General features: G+C 42.8%; 2 non-coding genes across 2 annotated transcripts; both read right to left on the reverse strand.

Annotated features, from left to right (window-relative positions):
- Positions 1-16,795: 16,795 nt before the first annotated feature.
- Positions 16,796-16,979, reverse strand: LOC140274396 (U2 spliceosomal RNA). Its single transcript, XR_011908351.1, has one exon. It is a non-coding gene; the product is annotated as a U2 spliceosomal RNA (small nuclear RNA).
- A 308-nt stretch (positions 16,980-17,287) lies between these two features.
- LOC140274168 (U5 spliceosomal RNA) lies at positions 17,288-17,401 on the reverse strand. The gene has a single exon (XR_011908145.1). It is a non-coding gene; the product is annotated as a U5 spliceosomal RNA (small nuclear RNA).
- Between the last annotated feature and the right edge of the window lie 9,485 nt (positions 17,402-26,886).

Consider the following 26,886-nt stretch of genomic DNA (forward strand, 5'->3'; position numbering starts at 1 on the left):
GGGAAGAAAAGGCTCGAAAGCCCGACTATACACAATCAAAAGCGGAAGCGGAGGTGTTCAGCTGAAAGAAGGTCTGAATGTCCATCAATAATTGCTAGAAAACATGAAAGAAAATTTTCGAATATCAAACTGCACATGATCATAAGCGGGAGAGGAGGTGTTCAGCTGCAAGAAGGTCTAAATGTCCATCAATAATTGCTAGAAAACATGAAAGAAAATTTTCGAATATCAAACTGCACATGATCATAAGCGGGAGAGGAGGTGTTCAGCTGCAAGAAGGTGTGAATGTCTACCCATAATTACTGAAAAATGGGTAAGAAAAGGTGCGAATGCCTAACCATACATCATCAAAAGAGGGAGCGGAGGTGTTCCGCTGTAAGACGGTGTGAATGTCCGACCATAGATGGTAAAAAGCGGGTAAGAAAAGGTTAAATTACCCGACTGTACACAATCAAAAGAGGGAGCGGAGTTGTTCAGCTAAGAGAAGGTGTGAAAGTCCGACCTTGGTTTGTAAAAAGCGGGTAAGAAAAGGTTCGTATGCCCGAATATACACCATCAAAAGCGGAAGCGGAGGTGTTCGGCTGCAAGATATTGTGAACGTCCGACCAAAGTTTGTAAAAAGCAGTTAAGAAAAGGTTCGAATATCTAACCAAACATAAGAATGAGTCTTTTCCGCTGTAGAATGCCCGACTATAGACCATCAAATGCGGGAGCGGAGGTGTTCGGCTCTGAGTAGGTGTGAATGTCCGACCATAATTCCTGAAGAATGTGTTAGAAAAGGTAAGAATGCTGGACCATACATCATCAAAAGCGGTAGAGGTGGTGTTCGGCTGCAAAAAGGTGTGACTGTTCGACTAAAGTTTGTAAAAAGTGGGTAAGACAAGGTGCGAATGCCTGACAATGTATGATCAAAAGCGGGAGCAGAGGTGTTCAGCTGCAAGAAGGTCTACATGTCCATCAATAATTGCTAGAAAACATGAAAGAAACTTTTCGAAAATCAAACCGCACATGATCATAAGTGGGATAGGAGGTGTTCAGCTGCAAGGTGTGAATGTCCACCCATAATTCCTGAAAAATGGGCAAATAAAAGGTGTGAATGCCCAACCATACATCATCAAAAGCAGGAGCGGATGTGTTCGGCTACAAGAAGGTGTGACAGTCCGACCATGGTTTGTAAAAAGCCGGTAAGAAAAGGTGCGAATGTCCGACAATGTATGATCAAAAGAGAGAGCGGAGGTTTTCGGATACACGAAAGTTTGAATGTCCTACCATAGTTTGTAAATAGCGGGTAAGAAAAGGTTCGAATGCCCGACTATACACCATAAAAAGCGGGAGCGGAGGTGTTCCGCTGTAAGACGGTGTGAATGTCCGACCATAGTTGGTAAAAAGCGGGTAAGAAAAGGTTAAAATACCCGACTGTACACAATCAATAGCGGGAGCGGAGTTGTTCGGCTACAAGAAGGTGTGAAAGTCCGACCATGGTTTGTAAAAAGCAGTTAAGAAAAGGTTCGAATATCCAAACCAAACATAATCAAAAGCGGGAGCAGAGCAGTTCGACTGCAAGTAGGTGTGAATGTCCAGCCATAATTACTCACAAACGGGGGAAGAAAAGGTAGTATTGCCAGACCATACATGATCAAAACAGGGAGCGGAGGTTCAGCTGCAAGGTGTGAATGTCTGACTATAGTTTGTAAAAAGCGGGTAAGACAAATTGCGAATGCCCAACAATGTATGATCAAAAGAGAGAGCGGAGGTGTTCGGCTGCAAGGTCTGAATGTCCAACCATAATTTGTAAAAACCGGGTAAGAAAAGGCTCGAAAGCCCGACTATACATCATCAAAAGCGGGAGCGGAGGTGTTCAGCTGCAAGAAGGTGTGAATGTTCGACTAAAGTTTGTAAAAAGCAGGTAAGACAAGGAGCGATGTCCCGACATTGTATGATCAAAAGCGGGAGCGGAGGTGTCCAGCTGTGAGTAGGTGTGAATGTCCGACCATAATTGCTGAAAAATGTGTTAGAAAAGGTAAGAATACTGGACCATCAAAAGCGGGAGAGGTGGTGTTCGGCTGCAAGAAGGTGTGAAAGTCCGACAATGGTTTGTAAAAAGCGGGTAAAAAAAGGTTCGAATGCCCGAATATACATCATCAAAAGCGGAAGCGGAGGTGTTCGGATGCAAGAAGGTGTGAACGTCCGACCAAAGTTTGTAAAAAGCAGTGAAAAGCGAGAAAAAGCATTTCGTGAGTTTGCATGATTTGGGATTTTGCTTATAAAATGCATTACTTCACTCAAACTATTTTAAAACTGATTTGTCCTTCATATTTACCATGTCTAGAAATATTTAAACAAAAAAACAACGTTGTACTTTGCAGTAAAAGAAAGAGCAAATCTAAAGTTTCAGGAATCCGAGTATAAGCCTGCTTTCATGAGTTCTGCACGATTTCGGATTTTGCTATAAAATGAATTGCTTTGCTCAAACCAAGTTAAAACTGCTTTGTCCTTCCATATTCATCAATGATCGACTTCAACAAGTACAACATTGGACTTTGCAGTAGAAGAAGTTGAAATCCATCTACACATTGATAAATATGAAGGACAAAGCAGTTCCCACTTGCCCATAAGAAAATAAGCTTATTCTCGGATTCCTGATCCTTCAGTGTTGCTCTTTCTTCTACTGCAAAGTACAATGTTGTTCTTTGTTGAAGTCGATCTAGACATTGATAAATATGAAGGAAAAAGCAGTTTTAACTTGGTTTGAGTGAATGAATTCATTTTATACATAAAATCCGAAATCGTGCAGAACTCATGAAAATAAGCTTATTCTCGGATTCCTAAAACTTTTGATTGGCTCTTTCTTTTACTGCAAAGTACAACGTTGTTTTTTTGTTTAAATATATCGAGACATTGATAAATATGAAGGTAAAAGCCGTTTTAACATAGTTTGAGTGAAGGAATTGATTTTATAGATAAAATCCCAAATCATGCAGAACTCCTCAAAAGGGGCGTATGGCTTAATCACAAGTTTGGTTCTTTCTCATTCAGGGTAGTATGAGGAAGTTTATGCTTGAAATATATGTAGAAATGGGTACATATGAAGGACAAAGCAGTGTTAACTTAGTTTGAGTGAAGGAATTAATTTTATACATAAAATCCCAAATCATGCAGAACGTATGAAAAGAAGCTTATTCTCGGATTCCTGATCCTTCAGTGTTGCTCTTTCTTCTACTGCAAAATACAATGTTGTTCTTTGTTGAAGTCGATCTAGACATTGATAAATATGAAGGAAAAAGCAGTTTTAACTTGGTTTGAGTGAATGAATTCATTTTATACATAAAATCCGAAATCGTGCAGAACACATGAAAATAAGCTTATTCTCGGATTCCTAAAACTTTTGATTTGCTCTTTCTTTTATTGCAAAGTACAACGTTGTTTTTTTGTTTAAATCTATCGAGACATTGATAAATATGAAGGTAAAAGCCGTTTTAACATAGTTTGAGTGAAGGAATTAATTTTATAGATAAAATCCCAAATCATGCAGAACTCCTCAAAAGGGAGGTATGGCTTAATCACAAGTGTGGCTCTTTCTCATTCAGGGTAATATGAGGAAGTTTATGCTTGAAATATATGTAGAAATGGGTACATATGAAGGACAAAGCAGTGTTAACTTAGTTTGCGTGAAGAAATTCATTTTATACATAAAATCCGAAATCGTGCAGAACTCATGAAAATAAGCTTATTCTCGGATTCCTAAAACTTTTGATTTGCACTTTCTTTTACTGCAAAGTACAACGTTGTTTTTTGTTGAAATCTATCTAGACATTGATAAATACCAGCCGAAACTCTGCTGCCGCTTTTGATAATTTATGGTTGGGCATTGTTACCTTTTCTTACCCGCTTTTTACAAATTATGATCTTACATTCACACCTACTTGCAGTCGAACACCTTCTCATCCACTTATGATCATGTGCGGTTGGGCTTTCGCACCTTTTCTTACCCATATTTCAGTAATTATGGGTGGACATTCAGACCTTCTTGCACCCGAAAACCTCCGCTCCTCTTTTGATCATACATTGTCGGGCATTCACACCTTGTCTTACCCGCTTTTTATAAACTTTAGTCGGACATTCAAACCTTCTTGCAGCTGAACCACCTCCGCTCCCTGTTTAGATCATATATGGTCTGGCAATAGTACCTTTTCTTACCCGTTTGTGAGTAATTATGGCTGGACATTCACACATTCTTGCAGCTGAAGACCTCCTCTCCCGCTAATGATCATGTAAGGTTTGATATTCGAACATTTTCTTTCATGTTTTAAAACAATTATTAATGGACATTCACACCTACTTGCAGCCGAACACCACCTCTCCCGCCTTTGATGATGTATGGACCGGCATTCTTACCTTTTCTAACACATTTTTCAACAATTATGGTTGGAGAATCGCATTTGATGGTGTATAGTCGGGATTTCTCACCCTTTCTCATCAGCTTTTTGCAAATTATTCTCTGACATTCACACCGTCTTGCAGTCGAACAGCTCTGCTCCCGCTTTTGATTATGTTTGGTTAGATATTCGAACCTTTTCTTAACTGCTTTTTTACAAACTTTGGTGGGACGTTCACACCTTCTTGCAGCGGAACACCTACGCTTCCGGTTTTGATAGTGTATATTCGGGCATACGAACCTTTTCTTACCCGCTTTTTACAAACCATGGTCGGACTTTCACACCTTCTCTTAGCTGAACAACTCCGCTCCCTCTTTTGATTGTGTACAGTCGGGTATTTTAACCTTTTCTTACCCGCTTTTTACCAACTATGATCGGACATTCACACCGTCTTACAGCGGAACACCTCCGCTCCCTCTTTTGATGGTGTATGTTCGGGCATTCGAACCTTTTCTTACCCGCTTTTTACAAACCAGGGTCGGAGTTTCACACCTTTTAGTAGCCGAACAACTCCGCTCCCGCTATTGATTGTGTACAGTCGGGTATTTTAACCTTTTCTTACCCGCTTTTTAGCAACTATGGTCTGACATTCACACCTTCTTACAGCGGAACACCTCCGCTCCCTCTTTTGATGGTGTATGTTCGGGCATTCGAACCTTTTCTTACCCGCTTTTTACAAACTATGGTGGGACATTCAAACCTTCTTGTATCCGAAAACCTCCGCTCTCTCTTTTGATCATACATTGTCGGACATTCGCACCTTTTCTTATCCGCTTTTTACAAACCATGGTCGGACTTTCACACCTTCTTGTAGCCGAACACATCCGCTCCCGCTATTGATTGTGTACAGTCGGGTATTTTAACCTTTTCTTACCCGCTTTTTACCAACTATAGTCGGACATTCACACCTTCGTACAGCGGAACACCTCCGCTCCCTCTTTTGATGGTGTATGTTCGGGTATTCAAACCTTTTCTTACCCGCTTTTTCCAAACTATGGTCGGCTATTCACAGCTTCCTCTCCACCATACTTGTATGGTTGGATATTCACACTCACTTGCATCCAAAGACCTCTGCCCCAAATTTTGATGATATTTAGTCGGACATTCGCACCTTACCCGCTTTTGGCAAACTATGGCCTTCTTGCAGCCAAACACCTCTGATCTCGCTTTTGATGATGTAAGGTTGGGCATTCAGACCTTGCTTCACCTGCTTTTCACCAAATATAGTCGGACATTCACACCTTCTTGCAGCCGAACACTTCCGCTCCACCTTTTAGTGTTCTATCACACCTTTTTTTCACCGCATTTTATACATTATGGTCGGAAATTTTCAACCACTCTCATCCGAAGACCTCTCCTCCCGCTTTCTTTAATATATTTGAACTTTAGTCGGACATTCAAACCTTCTTGCAGCTGAACCACCTCCGCTCCATGTTTTGATCATATATGGTCTGGCAATACTACCTTTTCTTATCCGTTTGTGAGTAATTATGGCTGGACATTCACACCTACTTGCAGCCGAACACAACCTCTCTCGCTTTTGATGATGTATGGACCGGCATTTTTACCTTTTCTAACACATTTTTCAGCAATTATGGTCGGACATTCACACCTACTCACAGCCGAACAACTCCGCTCCCGCATTTGATGATGTATGGTTGGATATTCGAACCTTTTCTTAACTGCTTTTTACATATTTTGGTTGGACGTTCACACCTTCTTGTAGCCGAACACTTCCACTCCTGCTTTTGATGATTCGAACAACACCGCTCCCGCATTTGAATGTGTATAGTCGGGCATTCTCACCCTTTCTCATCAGCTTTTTGCAAATTATGATCTGACATTCACACCTACTTGCAGTCGAACAGCTCTGCTCCCGCTTTTGATTATGTTTGGTTGGATATTCGAACCTTTTCTTAACTGCTTTTTACAAACTTTGGTTGGACGTTCACACCTTCTTGTAGCCGAACACATGCACTCCTGCTTTTGATGATGTATGGTTGGGCATTCGCACCTTTTTTTTACCCATTTTTCAGGTATTATGGGTGGACATTCACACCTTCTTGCAGCTGAACACCTCCTCTCCCACTTATGATCATGTGTGGTTTGATTTTCGAAAATTTTCTTTCATGTTTTCTAGCAATTATTGATGGACATTTAGACCTTCTTGCAGCTGAACACCACCTCTCCCGATTTTGATTATGTATGGACCGGCATTTTTACCTTTTCTAACACATTTTTCAGCAATTATGGTTGGAGATTCACAACTACTCACAGCCAAATAACTCCGCTACCGCATTTGATGGTGTATAGTCGGGCATTCTCACCCTTTCTCATCAGCTTTTTGCAAATTATGATCTGACATTCACACCTACTTCCAGTCGAACAGCTCTGCTCCCGCTTTTGATTATGTTTGGTTAGATATTTGAACCTTTTCTTAACTGCTTTTTACAAACTTTGGTCGGACGTTCACAATATCTTGCAGCCGAACACCTCCGCTTCCGCTTTTGATGGTGTATATTCGGGCATACGAACCTTTTCTTACCCGCTTTTTACAAACCAAGGTCGGACTTTCACACCTTCTCTTAGCTGAACAACTCCGCTCCCTCTTTTGATTGTGTACAGTCGGGTAATTTAACCTTTTCTTACCTGCTTTTTACCATCTATGGTCGGACATTCACACCGTCTTACAGCGGAACACCTCCGCTCCCTCTTTTGATGATGTATGGTTAGGCATTCGCACCTTTTCTTACCCATTTTTCAGTAATTATGGGTAGACATTCACACCTTCTTGCAGCTGAACACCTCCTCTCCCGCTTATGATCATGTGCAGTTTGATATTCGAAAATTTTCTTTCATGTTTTCTTGCAATTATTGATGGACATTCAGACCGTCTTGCAGCTGAACACCTCCGCTCCCACTTTTGATGGTGTATAGTCGGGCTTTCGAGCCTTTTCTTCCCCGGTTTTTACAAATTATGGTTGGACATTCAGACCTTCTTGCAGCCGAGAACCTCCACTCCCTCTTTTGATCATACATTGTCGGGCATTCGCACCTTTTCTTACCCACTTTTTACAAACCATGGTCGGACTTTCACACCTTTTAGGAGCCGAACAACTCCGCTCCCGCTATTGATTGTGTACAGTCGGGTATTTTAACCTTTTCTTACCCGCTTTTTAGCAACTATGGTTGGACATTCACACCTTCTTACAGCAGAACACCTCCGCTCCCTGTTTTGATTATGTATGGTTTGACATTCGCACCTTCTCTCACTCGCCTTTTACTATGGTCGGCCATTCACAGCTTCCTCTCCACCATACTTTTATGGTGGGATATTCACACCCACCTGCATCCGAAGACCTCCGCCCCCACTTTTGTTGATATTTAGTCGGTCATTCGCACCTTACCCGCTTTTGGCAAACTATGGCCTTCTTGCAGCCAAACACCTCTGATCTCGCTTTTGATGATGTAAGGTTGGGCATTCAGACCTTGCTTCACCTGCTTTTCACCAAATATAGTCGGACATTAAAACCTTCTTGCAGCCGAACACTTCCGCTCCACCTTTTAGTGTTCTATCACACCTTTTTTTCACCGCATTTTATACATTATGGTTGGAAATCTTCAACCACTCTCATCCGAAGACCTCTCCTCCCGCTTTTGTTAATATATTTGAACTTTAGTCGGACATTCAAACCTTCCTGCAGCTTAACCACCTCCGCTCCCTGTTTTGATCATATATGGTCTGGCAATACTACCTTTTCTTACCCGTTTGTGAGTAATTATGGCTGGACATTCACACCTACTTGCAGCCGAACACAACCTCTCTCGCTTTTGATGATGTATGGACCGGCATTCTTACCTTTTCTAACACATTTTTCAGCAATTATGGTCGGAGATTCACACCTACTCACAGCCGAACAACTCCGCTCCCGCATTTGATGGTGTATAGTCGGGCATTCTCACCCTTTCTCATCAGCTTTTTGCAAATTATGATCTGACATTCACACCTACTTGCAGTCGAACAGATCTGCTCCCGCTTTTGATTATGTATGGTTGGATATTCGAACCTTTTCTTAACTGCTTTTTACAAACTTTGGTCGGACGTTCACACCTTCTTGTAGCCGAACACATGCACTCCTGCTTTTGATGATGTATGGTTGGGCATTCGCACCTTTTTTTTTACCCATTTTTCAGGTATTATGGGTGGACATTCACACCTTCTTGCAGCTGAACACCTCCTCTCCCACTTATGATCATGTGTGGTTTGATTTTCGAAAATGTTCTTTCATGTTTTCTAGCAATTATTGATGGACATTTAGACCTTCTTGCAGCTGAACACCACCTCTCCCGATTTTGATTATGTATGGACCGGCATTTTTACCTTTTCTAACACATTTTTCAGCAATTATGGTTGGAGATTCACACCTACTCACAGCCGAACAACTCCGCTACCGCATTTGATGGTGTATAGTCGGGCATTCTCACCCTTTCTCATCAGCTTTTTGCAAATTATGATCTGACATTCACACCTACTTCCAGTCGAACAGCTCTGCTCCCGCTTTTGATTATGTTTGGTTAGATATTCAAACCTTTTCTTAACTGCTTTTTACAAACTTTGGTCGGACGTTCACAATATCTTGCAGCCGAACACCTCCGCTTCCGCTTTTGATGGTGTATATTCGGGCATACGAACCTTTTCTTACCCGCTTTTTACAAACCAAGGTCGGACTTTCACACCTTCTCTTAGCTGAACAACTCCGCTCCCTCTTTTGATTGTGTACAGTCGGGTAATTTAACCTTTTCTTACCCGCTTTTTACCATCTATGGTCGGACATTCACACCGTCTTACAGCGGAACACCTCCGCTCCCTCTTTTGATGATGTATGGTTAGGCATTCGCACCTTTTCTTACCCATTTTTCACTAATTATGGGTAGACATTCACACCTTCTTGCAGCTGAACACCTCCTCTCCCGCTTATGATCATGTGCAGTTTGATATTCGAAAATTTTCTTTCATGTTTTCTAGCAATTATTGATGGACATTCAGACCGTCTTGCAGCTGAACACCTCCGCTCCCACTTTTGATGGTGTATAGTCGGGCTTTCGAGCCTTTTCTTCCCCGTTTTTTACAAATTATGGTTGGACATTCAGACCTTCTTGCAGCCGAAAACCTCCACTCCCTCTTTTGATCATACATTGTCGGGCATTCGCACCTTTTCTTACCCGCTTTTTACAAACCATGGTCGGACTTTCACACCTTTTAGGAGCCGAACAACTCCGCTCCTGCTATTGATTGTGTACAGTCGGGTATTTTAACCTTTTCTTATCCGCTTTTTACCAACTATGGTTGGACATTCACACCTTCTTACAGCAGAACACCTCCGCTCCCTGTTTTGATTATGTATGGTTTGACATTCGCACCTTCTCTCACCCGCCTTTTACTATGGTCGGCCATTCACAGCTTCCTCTCCACCATACTTGTATGGTGGGATATTCACACCCACTTGCATCCGAAGACCTCCGCCCCCACTTTTGTTGATATTTAGTCGGTCATTCGCACCTTACCCGCTTTTGGCAAACTATGGCCTTCTTGCAGCCAAACACCTCTGATCTCGCTTTTGATGATGTAAGGTTGGGCATTCAGACCTTGCTTCACCTGCTTTTCACCAAATATAGTCGGACATTCACACCCACTTGCATCCGAAGACCTCCGCCCCAAATTTTGTTGATATTTAGTCGGACATTCGCACCTTACCCGCTTTTGGCAAACTATGGCCTTCTTGCAGCCAAACACCTCTGATCTCGCTTTTGATGATGTAAGGTTGGGCATTCAGACTTTGCTTCACCTGCTTTTCACCAAATATAGTCGGACATTCACACCTTCTTGCAGCCGAACACTTCCGCTCCACCTTTTGATGATGTATGGTTAGGCATTCGCACCTTTTCTTACCCATTTTTCACTAATTATGGGTAGACATTCACACCTTCTTGCAGCTGAACACCTCCTCTCCCGCTTATGATCATGTGCAGTTTGATATTCGAAAATTTTCTTTCATGTTTTCTAGCAATTATTGATGGACATTCAGACCGTCTTGCAGCTGAACACCTCCGCTCCCACTTTTGATGGTGTATAGTCGGGCTTTCGAGCCTTTTCTTCCCCGTTTTTTACAAATTATGGTTGGACATTCAGACCTTCTTGCAGCCGAAAACCTCCACTCCCTCTTTTGATCATACATTGTCGGGCATTCGCACCTTTTCTTACCCGCTTTTTACAAACCATGGTCGGACTTTCACACCTTTTAGGAGCCGAACAACTCCGCTCCTGCTATTGATTGTGTACAGTCGGGTATTTTAACCTTTTCTTACCCGCTTTTTACCAACTATGGTTGGACATTCACACCTTCTTACAGCAGAACACCTCCGCTCCCTGTTTTGATTATGTATGGTTTGACATTCGCACCTTCTCTCACCCGCCTTTTACTATGGTCGGCCATTCACAGCTTCCTCTCCACCATACTTGTATGGTGGGATATTCACACCCACTTGCATCCGAAGACCTCCGCCCCCACTTTTGTTGATATTTAGTCAATCATTCGCACCTTACCCGCTTTTGGCAAACTATGGCCTTCTTGCAGCCAAACACCTCTGATCTCGCTTTTGATGATGTAAGGTTGGGCATTCAGACCTTGCTTCACCTGCTTTTCACCAAATATAGTCGGACATTCACACCCACTTGCATCCGAAGACCTCCGCCCCAAATTTTGTTGATATTTAGTCGGACATTCGCACCTTACCCGCTTTTGGCAAACTATGGCCTTCTTGCAGCCAAACACCTCTGATCTCGCTTTTGATGATGTAAGGTTGGGCATTCAGACCTTGCTTCACCTGCTTTTCACCAAATATAGTCGGACATTCCCACCTTCTTGCAGCCGAACACTTCCGCTCCACCTTTTAGTGTTCTATCACACCTTTTTCTTCACCGCATTTTATACATTATGGTTGGAAATTTTCAACCACTCTCATCCGAAGACTTCTCCTCCCGCTTTTGTTAATATATTTGAACTTTAGTTGGACATTCAAACCTTCTTGCAGCTGAACCACCTCCGCTCCCTATTTTGATCATATATGGTCTGGCAATACTACCTTTTCTTACCCGTTTGTGAGTAATTATGGCTGGACATTCACACCTACTTGCAGCCGAACACAACCTCTCTCGCTTTTGATGATGTATGGACCGGCATTCTTACCTTTTCTAACACATTTTTCAGCAATTATGGTCGGAGATTCACACCTACTCACAGCCGAACAACTCCGCTCCCGCATTTGATGGTGTATAGTCGGGCATTCTCACCCTTTCTCATCAGCTTTTTGCAAATTATGATCTGACATTCACACCTACTTGCAGTCGAACAGCTCTGCTCCCGCTTTTGATTATGTATGGTTGGATATTCGAACCTTTTCTTAACTGCTTTTTACAAACTTTGGTCGGACGTTCACACCTTCTTGTAGCCGAACACATGCACTCCTGCTTTTGATGATGTATGGTTGGGCATTCGCACCTTTTTTTTACCCATTTTTCAGGTATTATGGGTGGACATTCACACCTTCTTGCAGCTGAACACCTCCTCTCCCACTTATGATCATGTGTGGTTTGATTTTCGAAAATTTTCTTTCATGTTTTCTAGCAATTATTGATGGACATTTAGACCTTCTTGCAGCTGAACACCACCTCTCCCGATTTTGATTATGTATGGACCGGCATTTTTACCTTTTCTAACACATTTTTCAGCAATTATGGTTGGAGATTCACACCTACTCACAGCCGAACAACTCCGCTACCGCATTTGATGGTGTATAGTCGGGCATTCTCACCCTTTCTCATCAGCTTTTTGCAAATTATGATCTGACATTCACACCTACTTCCAGTCGAACAGCTCTGCTCCTGCTTTTGATTATGTTTGGTTAGATATTCGAACCTTTTCTTAACTGCTTTTTACAAACTTTGGTCGGACGTTCACAATATCTTGCAGCCGAACACCTCCGCTTCCGCTTTTGATGGTGTATATTCGGGCATACGAACCTTTTCTTACCCGCTTTTTACAAACCAAGGTCGGACTTTCACACCTTCTCTTAGCTGAACAACTCCGCTCCCTCTTTTGATTGTGTACAGTCGGGTAATTTAACCTTTTCTTACCCGCTTTTTACCATCTATGGTCGGACATTCACACCGTCTTACAGCGGAACACCTCCGCTCCCTCTTTTGATGAAGTATGGTTAGGCATTCGCACCTTTTCTTACCCATTTTTCAGTAATTATGGGTAGACATTCACACCTTCTTGCAGCTGAACACCTCCTCTCCCGCTTATGATCATGTGCAGTTTGATATTCGAAAATTTTCTTTCATGTTTTCTAGCAATTATTGATGGACATTCAGACCGTCTTGCAGCTGAACACCTCCGCTCCCACTTTTGATGGTGTATAGTCGGGCTTTCGAGCCTTTTCTTCCCCGGTTTTTACAAATTATGGTTGGACATTCAGACCTTCTTGCAGCCGAAAACCTCCACTCCCTCTTTTGATCATACATTGTCGGGCATTCGCACCTTTTCTTACCCGCTTTTTACAAACCATGGTCGGACTTTCACACCTTTTAGTAGCCGAACAACTCCGCTCCTGCTATTGATTGTGTACAGTCGGGCATTTTAACCTTTTCTTACCCGCTTTTTACCAACTATGGTTGGACATTCACACCTTCTTACAGCAGAACACCTCCGCTCCCTGTTTTGATTATGTATGGTTTGACATTCGCACCTTCTCTCACCCGCCTTTTACTATGGTCGGCCATTCACAGCTTCCTCTCCACCATACTTGTATGGTGGAATATTCACACCCACTTGCATCCGAAGACCTCCGCCCCCACTTTTGTTGATATTTAGTCGGTCATTCGCACCTTACCCGCTTTTGGCAAACTATGGCCTTCTTGCAGCCAAACACCTCTGATCTCGCTTTTGATGATGTAAGGTTGGGCATTCAGACCTTGCTTCACCTGCTTTTCACCAAATATAGTCGGACATTCACACCTTCTTGCAGCCGAACACTTCCGCTTTTAGTGTTCTATGAGGCATTCACATATTTTTTTTCACCGTATTTTATAGATTATGGTTGGAAATTCTCACCCACTCTCATTCGAAGACCTCTCCTCCCGCTTTTGTTAATATATAGTCGGGCATTCGAACCTTTTCTTACCCGCTTTTTACAAATTATGGTCGAACATTCACTCCTACTTGCAGCTGAATACTTCCGCTCCACCTTTTAGGTATGTATGGTTGGCATTTGCACCTCTTTTTATACTGATTGCTGAAGATTAAGTTGTTCTTTCTCAAACTACAAATTTTTTTTAATTGTTGAAACTTGATTTGAAGTGGATAAATAAGGAGGACAAACAGTTTTAAGTCAGGCTGATAGAAGGAATTAATTTTATAGCAAAATCTGTATTTCGTCATATGTCGAGAGATGCTTATTTCTGAAGAAGTTCTTTCTCATTCTACAAAGTACAACGTTGTTTATCGTTGAAACTTGATTAGACATGAATATATATGAAGGACAAAGCAGTCTTAACTTGGTTTGAGTTAATGAATTCTTTTTATAGGAGAATCCGAATTCGTGCATAACTCATAAAATAGAGCTTATTTTCGGATTCCTGAAGAATGAGTCTGGTTCTTTCTCATAATACAAAGTTTGTTGTTTATTGTTGAAACTTCATCAGAAGTGAGGAAATAAATGAATGCCTATCAACAAATGTGGGATCTAAACTCTAGTGCTTCCTCTAAAATAATTTCCTTTCTCAATTTAGAAATGTGTGTGTGTAAGTCACAACACCCGTGACACCAAAACGGCTTTCTTTTCTCTACACTCTGCACTATGAGCACACACACCAAATCAGAAAGGCTTTTTTCTCTCTTTTCTACATTATGGACTGTGGGGACACAAAACCGCTCTCTCTCTTTTTTTTTTTTTATCGTGTGCCAGGGCGTTGTCTCACGTATTAGATTATGCTTAAGATACGAATGGGTTTATCAGTCACATCAGAATCCATACATACTGATCCTCCCGTAATAAAATGGTCGGATCTTATCAAACACACTTTGTTTCTTGTGACAATCAAGTCAGCGAAACAGCGTATACACGTCAAGACACTGAATCAAGTTTGCCACAAGAACTCATAAGTTTGGCAGTATTGCTCTGCCGTCAGCAATCATACACCCATTTTATTTTCGTGAGACATGTGCAAACACCTGTTCATCTACTGTTCTATCACTATGAATTAGTGATCTATTATCAATAAGGATACTTCTACAACTACTATCAAAGTATGTCCGGACTTCTTATGTTGTCAGTTGCTATATATGAATAAGTGGGTAGCTACTGACAAGCATTAAGCATGTCACACAGCCCAAACATATAACATTTCAGGACACACCACACAGTTAACAACCACAGTGAAGTGTCAAAGCCCAAACATGTAATGAACATGAACAATGAACATGTATGACCTTTTAGAAGATATACAGCTTTACATGCTAGGGCAAGTACCTTTAGTTGTAGGAGGGGATTTTAACTGTATCTTGAGCAGGAAAGATAGAAAAAGAGCAGGGGTAGATTTTAAAGTGGATAAGACTTCGATTTTACTTCAGGGCATATGCAGGGATTTTAAGCTTACTGACTGTTTTAAAACCATGCATCCCAGAGAGGAGGGCTTCACCTGGTTTAGTCATGATGGCACCAGAGCCTCTCGCATTGATTATTTCTTTACTAGAGATTGCCCACCCACTGATGTTAGATTAACCCCTGTTTTCTTTTCAGACCACCTTATGCTCTCCTGCACCCTTTCACCCCCTTCTGGTGTGACGGTAGGAAGTGGTCTGTGGAAACTCAACTGTTCCCTGTTGGAGGATGAAATCATAGTCAGTCAGTACAGGGAATGTTATAAAGAGTGGCAGACCCTTCAAGACCTCTACGAAACACATGCACAATGGTGGGAAATGGTGAAGGAAACGACCCAGACTTTTTTTAAACAGCAAGGTAAACGTAAAAAAAGGAAAGAGAATAGATGTATGATGGGACTACATAAACGCTTACAGCGCTACTTTAAACTAAATCAGTGTGGCATAGACTTTAAAGAAGAAATCAAAGATGTCAAAAAGGAAATGTCAGTTTTAGCAGAAATAAAGAGTAAAGGAATTTTTGTAAGAAGCAGGGAGCAGGAAATTGAGGAAGGTGAAAAAGAAAGAAAGTTATAAATAAAAAGGAGTGTATTCAAAATCTAAAAAGAGAAGATGGGTTTTTAACAAAATCCACACAAGAGATGATTGAAACTGTACATACCTTTTATAGTAACATGTACAAAGAGAAACCAGTGCACTTGGAAACATCGGCAGAAATCTTAAAATTCGTTGACAAAACCGTAAAAGAGAATGCACACTTGACACAGAATTTTACTGCTTTAGAGTTAAAAAAATGCCTAACAGGTTTTAAGAGAAGTCGAGCTCCGGGTTTAGACGGGCTTCCTGCAGAATTCTATCTGACCTATTAGGACCTTTTATCATCAGACATTTTAGATGTTTTTAAAGATTTTGAAAAACTCGACCAACTGCCTGACAGTTTTAGAGTGGGAATAGTGACTCTACTTTATAAAAAAAATGATAAGACTGACCTAAAGAATTGGAGGCCCATCACACTTTTAAACTTTGACTGTAAACATTTTAGCAAGGTTTTAGCGACACGGATGTCCTCTGTTTTAGAGGAGGTAATTCACCCAGACCAAGCTTGTGCCATCTCAGGGAGACAACTCACCGACAGCCTCGTACTGATTCGAGACATCATTGATTACGCTAGAGACAGAAACACCCGGCTTGTCATCTTAAATTTAGACTTTGAAAAAGCATTTGATCGGGTCTCGCATCAATATCTCTTTCAGGTGTTGCAGCCATCGAAAAGGGCCCGATTGTTCCTACTTGGTGAGCTTTGCTTGGTTGAGACGCTTGCCCCCCCCCCCTGCTCCTCGGCTGACCAAGTAGAAACAATCTATTCGATGGCTGCCTTGTCTTTTACTCTGTGCAAAAGACAAGGCAGCCACAAACACCACGGGAACACCGTATTGAGGCTTTGTTCTGACCACTCATTCGGTGTCGCGTTTCTTTCAAGCAATTCTCCCGGTTAGCCCGCACTCGGCTCGCTCCCAGAGCCGTGTTAAAGTCCACTTCGCATTCACTCTCTTTTCTCAGCAGATTAAAAGAAAGTTTCATCTTGGGCTCCCTGAAACTTTCATCCTACACCGCTGTTTGCTTTTTCACAAGAGCAGAGGAGAGCGCACCGTTCCCAGCGGCACTGCAGTACCGGGTCGAGGCTTGGAGTGAACGGAGCAAGCTTCTTTTTCAACTCCTATTCTTAAAAATCCATTTAATATGTTGTCCTCGTATAGAGGACATATTAAACTGATAAGAACAGATACTACACTTGATCTTAGCCAAAAGGCCGAGAAGCGATAACTGTCCACTGTTTCAGGTCCGAGGGCCCTTGCTGGCACAATGCGCACTTGTAGCAGTGTTCTTTTTATGGCCATAGGTGGCCAGAGTGTCACGTTGCACCTCCGCCCACCCGCTGCACTGAGCACTCTTCAGCCCTTTTAAATGGTATAACTTTGCACTCCCGCATGCTCCAGCAAGCACCATTCAAGCAACAACTTTGCACTCCAGCTTCGAACATCGGCACAGTCGCAACAAGTAAGGCGACTCTACTCAGAGAAGTCACTCTGCAAAGTAGCAAGATTTCTTTTGCACAGACAGAAAGGGCTTCACCCGCAAAGGTAAAGCCTGCCAATAATAGAAACAACTCATTAGTGCTGCTCTCCACGGAAGTCTTTAGTAAAAGGCGAAAGACTTGTATGTTATGAAGAGAAACCAGAGTACGATTATCCGTCACTGCGGGAGCAGGGCATCAGGCGTGGTGAGCTTTGCTTGGTTGAGACGCTTGGTTGAGTCGATGGCTGCCTTGTCTTTTACTCTATGCAAAAGACAAGGCAGCAACAAAAACACCACGAGAATCCCGTATTGAGGCTTTGTTCTGACCGCTCATTCAGTGTCGCGTTTCTTTCAAGCAATTCTCCCGGTTAGCCCACACTCGGCTCGCTCCCATAGCCGTGTTAAAGTCTACTTCGCATTCACTCTCTTTTCTCTCTTGGGATTGGGATTGGGATTTTATCTATAAAATGAATTCCTTCACTCAAACTATGTTAAAACTGCTTTGTCGTTCATATTTACCATGTCTAGAAAGATTTATACAAAAAAAACAACGTTGTACTTTGCAGTAAAAGAAAGAGCAAATCTAAAGTTTCAGGAATCCGAGAATAAGCTTACTTTCATGAGTGCTTCACGATTTCGGATTTTGCTATAAAATGAATTCCTTCACTCAAACTAAATTAAAACTGCTAAACCGCTAATCTGTTACATGTAAGGCAGATGTCAAATTCACCGAAATAGGATCTAAGGGTATTCGGCCAATCGAGCTGTAGCAGCTTCGGTAAAAGAGTATAAGTTGAAGAGTTTGTGAATAAAGGTGTGCGCACACATAGTGAACTGTAGGAAAATAGGCAGGGAGCAATGCCGGCTGGGGTATATGTTCTTGTATGTTGTCTGACTGTTTGATTTGAATGTGTTGTGTAAGTGTCCTGTTGAATGTTTGGGCTTTGACACTTCACTGTGGTTGTTAACTGTGTGGTGTGTCCTGAAATGTTATATGTTTGGGCTGTGTGACATGCTTAATGCTTGTCAGTAGCTACCCACTTATTCATATATAGCAACTGACAACATAAGAAGTCTGGACATACTTTGATAGTAGTTGTAGAAGTATCCTTATTGATAATAGATAAACTAATTCATAGTGATAGAACAGTAGATGAACAGGTGCCTGCACGTCTCACGAAAATAAAATGGGTGTATGATTGCTGACGGCAGAGCAATACTGCCAAACTTATGAGTGCTTGTGGCAAACTTGATTCAGTGTCTTGACGTGTATACGCTGTTTCGCTGACTTGATTGTCACAAGAAACAAAGTGTGTTTGATAAGATCCGACCATTTTATTACGGGAGGATCAGTATGTATGGATTCTGATGTGACTGATAAACCCATTCGTATCTTAAGCATAATCTAATACGTGAGACAACGCCCTGGCACACAATCAAAAAAAAAAAGAGAGAGCGGTTTTGTGTCCCCACAGTCCATAATGTAGAAAAGAGAGAAAAAAGCCTTTCTGATTTGGTGTGTGTGCTCATAGTGCAGAGTGTAGAGAAAAGAGAGAAAACAAAGCCGTTTTGGTGTCACGGGTGTTGTGACTTACACACACACATTTCTGAATTGAGAAAAGAAATTATTTTAGAGGAAGCAGTAGAGTTTAGATCCCACATTTGTTGATAGGCATTCATTTATTTCTTCACTTCTGATGAAGTTTCAACAATAAACAACAAACTTTGTATTATGAGAAAGAACCAGACTCATTCTTCAGGAATCCGAAAATAAGCACGAATTCGGATTCTCCTATAAAACGAATTAATTAACTCAAACCAAGTTAAGACTGCTTTGTCCTTCATATTTATTCATGTCTAATCAAGTTTCAACGATAAACAACGTTGTACTTTGTAGAATGAGAAAGAACTTCTTCAGCAATAAGCATCTCTCGACATATGACGAAATACAGATTTTGCTATAAAATTAATTTCTTCTATCAGCGTGACTTAAAACTGTTTGTCCTCCTTATTTATCCACTTCAAATCAAGTTTCAACAATTAAAAAAAAATTGTAGTTTGAGAAAGAACAACTTAATCTTCAGCAATCAATATAAAAAGAGGGCAACAAAAGGTGCAAATGCCAACCATACATCACTAAAAGGTGGAGCGGAAGTATTCAGCGTCAAGTAGGTGTGAATGTTCGAGCAAAATTTGTAAAAAGTGGGTAAGAAAAGGTTCGAATGCCCGACTAAATATTAACAAAAGCGGGAGGAGAGGTCTTCGGATGAGAGTGGGTGAGAATTTCCTACCATACAAGTATGGTGGAGAGGAAGCTGTGATTGGCCGACAATAGTAAAAAGCAGGTGAGAAAAGGTGCGAATGTCAAAACATACATGATCAAAACAGGGAGCGGAGGTGTTTGGCTGCAACAAGGTGTGAATGTCTACCCATAATTAATGAAAAACGGGCAACAAGTAGGTTCGAAATTCCAACCATACATCATCAAAAGCAGGAGTGGATGTGTTCGGCTTCAAGAAGGTATGAATGTCCATCAATAATTGCTATAAAACATGAAAGAAAATTTTCGAATATCAAACCGCACATAATCGTAAGCGGGAGAGGAGGTGTTCCGCTGCAAGAAGGTGTGAATATCCACCCATAATTACTGAAAAATGGGTAAGAAAAGGTGCGAATGCCCAACCATACATCATCAAAAGCAGGAGTGGATGTGTTCGGCTACAAGAAGGTTTGAATGTCCGACCATAGTTTGTAAAAAGCGGGTAAGAACAGGTTTGTATGCCCGACTGTACACAATCAAAAGAGGGAGCGGAGTTGTTCAGCTACAAGAAGGTGTGAAAGTCCGACCATGGTTTGTAAAAAGCGGGTAAGAACAGGTTCGTATGCCCGAATATACACCATCAAATGCGGGAGCGGAGGTGTTCGGCTGTGAGTAGGTGTGAATCTCCAACCATAATTGCTGAAAAATGTGTTAGAAAAGGTAAGAATGCCGGTCCATACATCATCAAAAGCGGGAGAAGTGGTGTTCGGCTGCAAGTAGGTGTGAATGTCCAGCCATAATTACTCACAAATGGGCCAGGACGAAAGCCACACTGCATCTCCTGAATCCGAGGCTCGATTATCCGACGGATCCTCCTCTCCAATACCCCCGAATAGACCTTACCAGGGAGGCTGAGGAGTGTGATACCCCTATAGTTGGAACACCCCTTTTTAAAGAGGGGGACCACCACCCCAATCTGCCAGTCCAGAGGCACTGTCCCCGATGTCCACGCGATGCTGCAGAGGCGTGTCAGCCAAGACAGCCCTACAACATCCAGAGCCTTGAGAAACTCAGGACGGACCTCATCCACCCCCGGGGCCTTGCCACCGAGGAGCTTTTTGACCACCTCGGCAACCTCAGCCCCAGAAATGGGAGGCCCTGTCTCCGAGCTCTCCGACTCTGCCTCTTCCGAGCACGTGTTGGTAGGATTGAGGAGTTCCTCGAAGTACTCCCCCCACCGACTCACAACATCCCTAGTTGAGGTCAGCAAAGCCCCGTCCCCACTGTAAACAGTGTTGACTGTGAGCCGCTTCCCCCCCCTGAGACGCCGGATGGTGGACCAGAATCTCTTCGAGGCCGTCCGGAAATCGTTCTCCATGGTCTCACCGAACTCCTCCCAGGCCCGAGTTTTTGCCTCAGCAACCGCCGAAGCCGCAGCCCGTCTGGCCTGTCGGTACCTATCAGCTGCTTCCAGGGTCCCACTGGCCAAAAAGGCCCGATAGGACTCCTTCTTCAGCTTGACGGCTTCCCTCACCACTGGTGTCCACCAGCAGGTTCGAGGGTTGCCGCCACGACAGGCACCGACCACCTTACGGCCACAACTCCGATCAGCTGCCTCGGCAATGGAGTCACGGAACATGGCCCATTCGGACTCAATGTCCCCCACCTTCCCCGGGATATGGTTGAAGCTCTGCCGGAGGTGGGAGTTAAAGCTCCTTCTGACGGGGGATTCTGACAAACGCTCCCAGCAGACCCTCACAATACGTTTGGGCCTGCCAGGTCTGATCGGCATCCTCCCCCACCAGCGGAGTCAACTCACCACCAGGTGGTGATCAGTTGACAGCTCCGCCCCTCTCTTCACCCGAGTGTCCAGGACATACGGCCGCAAGTCCGATGATACAACCACAAAGTCGATCATCGAACTGCGGCCAAGGGTGTCCTGGTGCCAAGTGCACATATGGACACCCTTATGTCTGAACATGGTGTTCGTTATGGACAGTCCATGACCAGCACAGAAGTCCAACAACATAACACCACTCTGGTTCAGATCGGGGGGGCCGTTCCTCCCAATCACACCCCTCCAGGTCTCACTGTCATTGCCCACGTGAGCATTGAAGTCCCCCAGCAGAACGAGGGAGTCTCCGGTAGGAGCATTCTCCAGTGCCTCCCCCAGAGACTCCAAAAAGGGTGGGTACTCTGAACTGCTGTTTGGCGCATAGGCACAAACAAGTCAGGACTCGTCCCCCCACCCGAAGGCGGAGGGAGGCTACCCTCTCGTTCACTGGGGTAAACCCCAATGTACTGGCACACAGCCGGGGGGCAATAAGTATGCCCACACCTGCTCTGCGCCTCTCACCACGGGCAACTCCAGAGTGGAAGAGAGTCCAACCCCTCTCAAGAGGACTGGTTCCAGAGCCCAAGCCGTGCGTCGAGGTGAGTCCGACTATATCTAGCCGGAACCGCTCAGCCTCGCGCACCAGCTCCGGCTCCTTCCCCAACAGAGAGGTGACATTCCACGTCCCAAGAGCTAGCTTCAGTAGCCGAGGATCAGACCGCCAAGGCCTCTGCCTTCGGCCGCTACCCAGCTCACATCGCACCCGACCCCCTTGGCCCCTCCCACGGGTGGTGAGCCCGTCGGAAGAGGGGGACCCACGTCATCATTTCGGGCTATGCCCGACCGAGCCCCATGGGCACAGACCCGGCCACCAGGCGCCCGCTGCCGGGCCCCACCCCCGGGCCTGGCTCCGGGGGGAGGCCCCGGTGTCCCATATCCGGGCAAGGGATCACGAGGTCCAAATTTTTTGTTCATCATAAGGGGTCTTTTGAGCTGTTCTTTGTCTGGTCCCTCATCTAGGATCTGTTTGCCTTGGGTGACCCTACCAGGGGCTTAAAGCCCCGGGCAACATAGCTCCCAGACTCATTGGGGCACGCAAACTCCCCCACCACGATAAGGTGACAGCTCAGGAGGGAGAATCCCGACTATACACCATCAAATGCGGTAGCGGAGATGTTCGGCTGTGAGTAGGTGTGATTCTCCAACCATAATTGCTGAAAAATGTGTTAGAAAAGGTAAGAATGCCGGTCCATACATCATCAAAAGCGGGAGAGGTGGTGTTCGGCTGCAAGTAGGTGTGAATGTCCATCAATAATTGCTTTAAAACATGAAAGAAAATTTTCGAATATCAAACCTTACATGATCATTAGCGGGAGAGGAGGTGTTCAGCTGCAAGAAGGTGTGAATATCCACCCATAATTACTGAAAAATGGGTAGGAAAAGATGCGAATGTCCAACCATAAATCATCAAAAGCAGGAGTGGAGTTGTTCAGCTACAAGAAGGTATGAAAGTCCAACCATGGTTTGTAAAAAGCGGGTAAGAAAAGGTTCGAATACCCGAATATATACCATCAAAAGCGGAAGCGGAGGTGTTCGGCTGCAAGAAGGTGTGAACGTCCGACCAAAGTTTGTAAAAAGCAGTTAAAAAAAGGTTTGAATATCCAACCGAACATAATCAAAAGCGGGAGCAGAGCTGTTCGACTGCAAGTAGGTGTGAATGTCAGATCATAATTGCTGAAAAATGTGATAGAAAAGACTAGAATGCCGGACAATACATCATCAAAAGCGGGAGAGGTGGTTTTTCGGCTGCAAGTAGGTGTGAATGTCCAGCCATAATCACTCACAAACGGGGGAAGAAAAGGTAGTATTTCCAGACCACACATGATCAAAACAGGGAATGGAGGTGGTTCAGCTGCAAGGTGTGAATGTCTGACTAAAGTTTGTAAAAACCGTGTAAGACAAGGGGCGAATGCCCGACAATGTATGATCAAAAGAGGGAGCGGAGGTTTTCGGCTGCAAGGTCTGAATGTCCAACCACAATTTGTAAAAATCGGGGAAGAAAAGGCTCGAAAGCCCGACTATACACCATCAAAAGCGGGAGCAGAGGTGTTCAGTTGCAAGAAGGTCTGAATATCCGACCAAAAATTAATGAAAAATGGGTAAGAAAAGGTGCAAATGCCAAATAATACATCATCAAAAGCAGGAGCGGATGTGTTCGGCTACAAGAAGGTTTGAATGTCCAACCATAGTAAGTAATAGGCGGGTAAGAAAAGGCTCGAATGCCCGACTATATACCATCAAAAGCGGAAGCGGAGGTGTTCGGCTGCAAGACGGTGTGAACGTCCGACCAAAGTTTGTAAAAAGCAGTTAAGAAAATGTTCGAATATCCAACCAAACATAATCAAAAGCGGGAGCAGAGCTGTTCGACTATATCAGATCATAATTTGCAAAAAGCTGTTGAGAGAGGGTGAGAATGCCCGACTATACACTATCAAATGTGGGAGCGGAGTTGTTAGGCTGTGAGTAGGTGTGATTCTACAACCATAATTGCTGAAAAATGTGTTAGAAAAGGTAAAAATGCCGGTCCATATATCACCAAAAGCGGGAGAGGTTGTGTTCGGCTGCAAGTAGGTGTGAATGTCCAGCCATAATTACTCACAAACGGGTAAGAAAGGGTACTATTGCCAGACCATATATGATCAAAACAGGGAGCGGAGGTGGTTCAGCTGCAAGAAGGTTTGAATGTCCGACTAAAGTTTGTAAAAAGCGGGTAAGACAAGGTGTGAATTCCCGACAATGTATGATCAAAAGAGGAGTGGAGGTTTTTGGCTGCAAGAAGGTCTGAATGTCCACCCATAATTACTGAAAAATGGGTAAGAAAAGGTGCGAAAGCCCAACCGCACATGATCATAAGTGGATGAGAAGGTGTTCGACTGCAAGTAGGTGTGAATGTAAGATCATAATTTGTAAAAAGCGGGTAAGAAAAGGTAAGAATGCCCAACCATAAATTATCAAAAGCGGCAGCAGAGTTTCGACTGGTATTTATCAATGTCTAGATAGATTTCAACAAAAAACAACGTTGTACTTTGCAGTAAAAGAAAGTGCAAATCAAAAGTTTTAGGAATCCGAGAATAAGCTTATTTTCATGAGTTCTGCACGATTTCGGATTTTATGTATAAAATTAATTCCTTCACGCAAACTAAGTTAACACTGCTTTGTCATTCATATGTACGCATTTCTACATATATTTCAAGCATAAACTTCCTCATACTACCCTGAATGAGAAAGAGCAACACTTGTGATTAAGCCATACGCCCCTTTTGAGGAGTTCTGCATGGTTTGGGATTTTATCTATAAAATTAATTCCTTCACTCAAACTATGTTAAAACGGCTTTTACCTTCATATTTATCAATGTCTCGATAGATTTAAACAAAAAAACAACGTTGTACTTTGCAATAAAAGAAAGAGCAAATCAAAAGTTTTAGGAATCCGAGAATAAGCTTATTTTCATGAGTTCTGCACGATTTCGGATTTTATGTATAAAATGAATTCATTCACTCAAACCAAGTTAAAACTGCTTTTTCCTTCATATTTATTAATGTCTAGATCGACTTCAACAAAGAACAACATTGTATTTTGCAGTAGAAGAAAGAGCAAAACTGAAGGATCAGGAATCCGAGAATAAGCTTCTTTTCATACGTTCTGCATGATTTGGGATTTTATGTATAAAATTAATTCCTTCACTCAAACTAAGTTAACACTGCTTTGTCCTTCATATGTACCCATTTCTACATATATTTCAAGCATAAACTTCCTCATACTACCCTGAATGAGAAAGAGCCACACTTGTGATTAAGCCATACGCCCCTTTTGAGGAGTTCTGCATGATTTGGGATTTTATCTATAAAATCAATTCCTTCACTCAAACTATGTTAAAACGGCTTTTACCTTCATATTTATCAATGTCTCGATAGATTTAAACAAAAAAACAACGTTGTACTTTGCAGTAAAAGAAAGAGCCAATCAAAAGTTTTAGGAATCCGAGAATAAGCTTATTTTCATGAGTTCTGCACGATTTCGGATTTTATGTATAAAATGAATTCATTCACTCAAACCAAGTTAAAACTGCTTTTTCATTCATATTTATCAATGTCTAGATCGACTTCAACAAAGAACAACATTGTATTTTGCAGTAGAAGAAAGAGCAAAACTGAAGGATCAGGAATCCGAGAATAAGCTTATTTTCTTATGGGCAAGTGGGAACTGCTTTGTCCTTCGTATTTATCAATGTGTAGATGGATTTCAACTTCTTCTACTGCAAAGTCCAATGTTTTTCTTTGTTGAAGTCGATCTAGACATTGATGAATATGGAAGGACAAAGCAGTTTTAACTTGGTTTGAGCAAAGCAATTCATTTTATAGCAAAATCCGAAATCGTGCAGAACTCATGAAAGCAGGCTTATACTCGGATTCCTGAAACTTTAGATTTGCTCTTTCTTTTACTGCAAAGTACAACGTTGTTTTTTTGTTTAAATCTTTCTAGACATGGTAAATATGAAGGACAAATCAGTTTGAACATAGTTTGAGTGAAGTAATGCATTTTATAAGCAAAATCCCAAATCATGCAAAACTCACGAAAAGCTTTTTCTCGCTTTTCACTGCTTTTTACAAACTTTGGTCGGACGTTCACACCTTCTTGCATCCGAACACCTCCGCTTCCGCTTTTGATGATGTATATTCGGGCATTCGAACCTTTTATTACCCGCTTTTTACAAACCATTGTTGGACTTTCACACCTTCTTGCAGCCGAACACCACCTCTCCCGCTTTTGATGATGTATGGTCCAGTATTCTTACCTTTTCTAACACATTTTTCAGCAATTATGGTCGGACATTCACACCTACTCACAGCTGGACACCTCCGCTCCCGCTTTTGATCATACAATGTCGGGACATCGCTCCTTGTCTTACCAGCTTTTTACAAACTTTAGTCGAACATTCACACCTTCTTGCAGCTGAACACCTCCGCTCCCGCTTTTGATGATGTATAGTCGGGCTTTCGAGCCTTTTCTTACCCGGTTTTTACAAATTATGGTTGGACATTCAGACCTTGCAGCCGAACACCTCCGCTCTCTCTTTTGATCATACATTGTCGGGCATTCGCACCTTGTCTTACCCGCTTTTTACAAACTATAGTCAGACATTCACACCTTGCAGCTGAACCTCCGCTCCCTGTTTTGATCATGTATGGTCTGGCAATACTACCTTTTCTTCCCCCGTTTGTGATTAATTATGGCTGGACATTCAAACCTACTTGCAGTCGAACAGATCTGCTCCCGCTTTTGATTATGTTTGGTTGGATATTCGAACCTTTTCTTAACTGCTTTTTAAAAACCATGGTCGTACTTTCACACCGTCTTGTAGCCGAACAACTCCGCTCTCGCTATTGATTTTGTACAGTCGGGTATCTTAACCTTTTCTTACCCGCTTTTTACCAACTATGGTCGGACATTCACACCGTCTTACAGCGGAACACCTCCGCTCCCGCTTTTTATGGTGT

This window comes from Leuresthes tenuis, unplaced genomic scaffold (genome assembly GCF_036924035.1).
Source record: "Leuresthes tenuis unplaced genomic scaffold, fLeuTen1.0.hap1 SCAF_17, whole genome shotgun sequence".
NCBI lineage: Eukaryota > Metazoa > Chordata > Actinopteri > Atheriniformes > Atherinopsidae > Leuresthes > Leuresthes tenuis.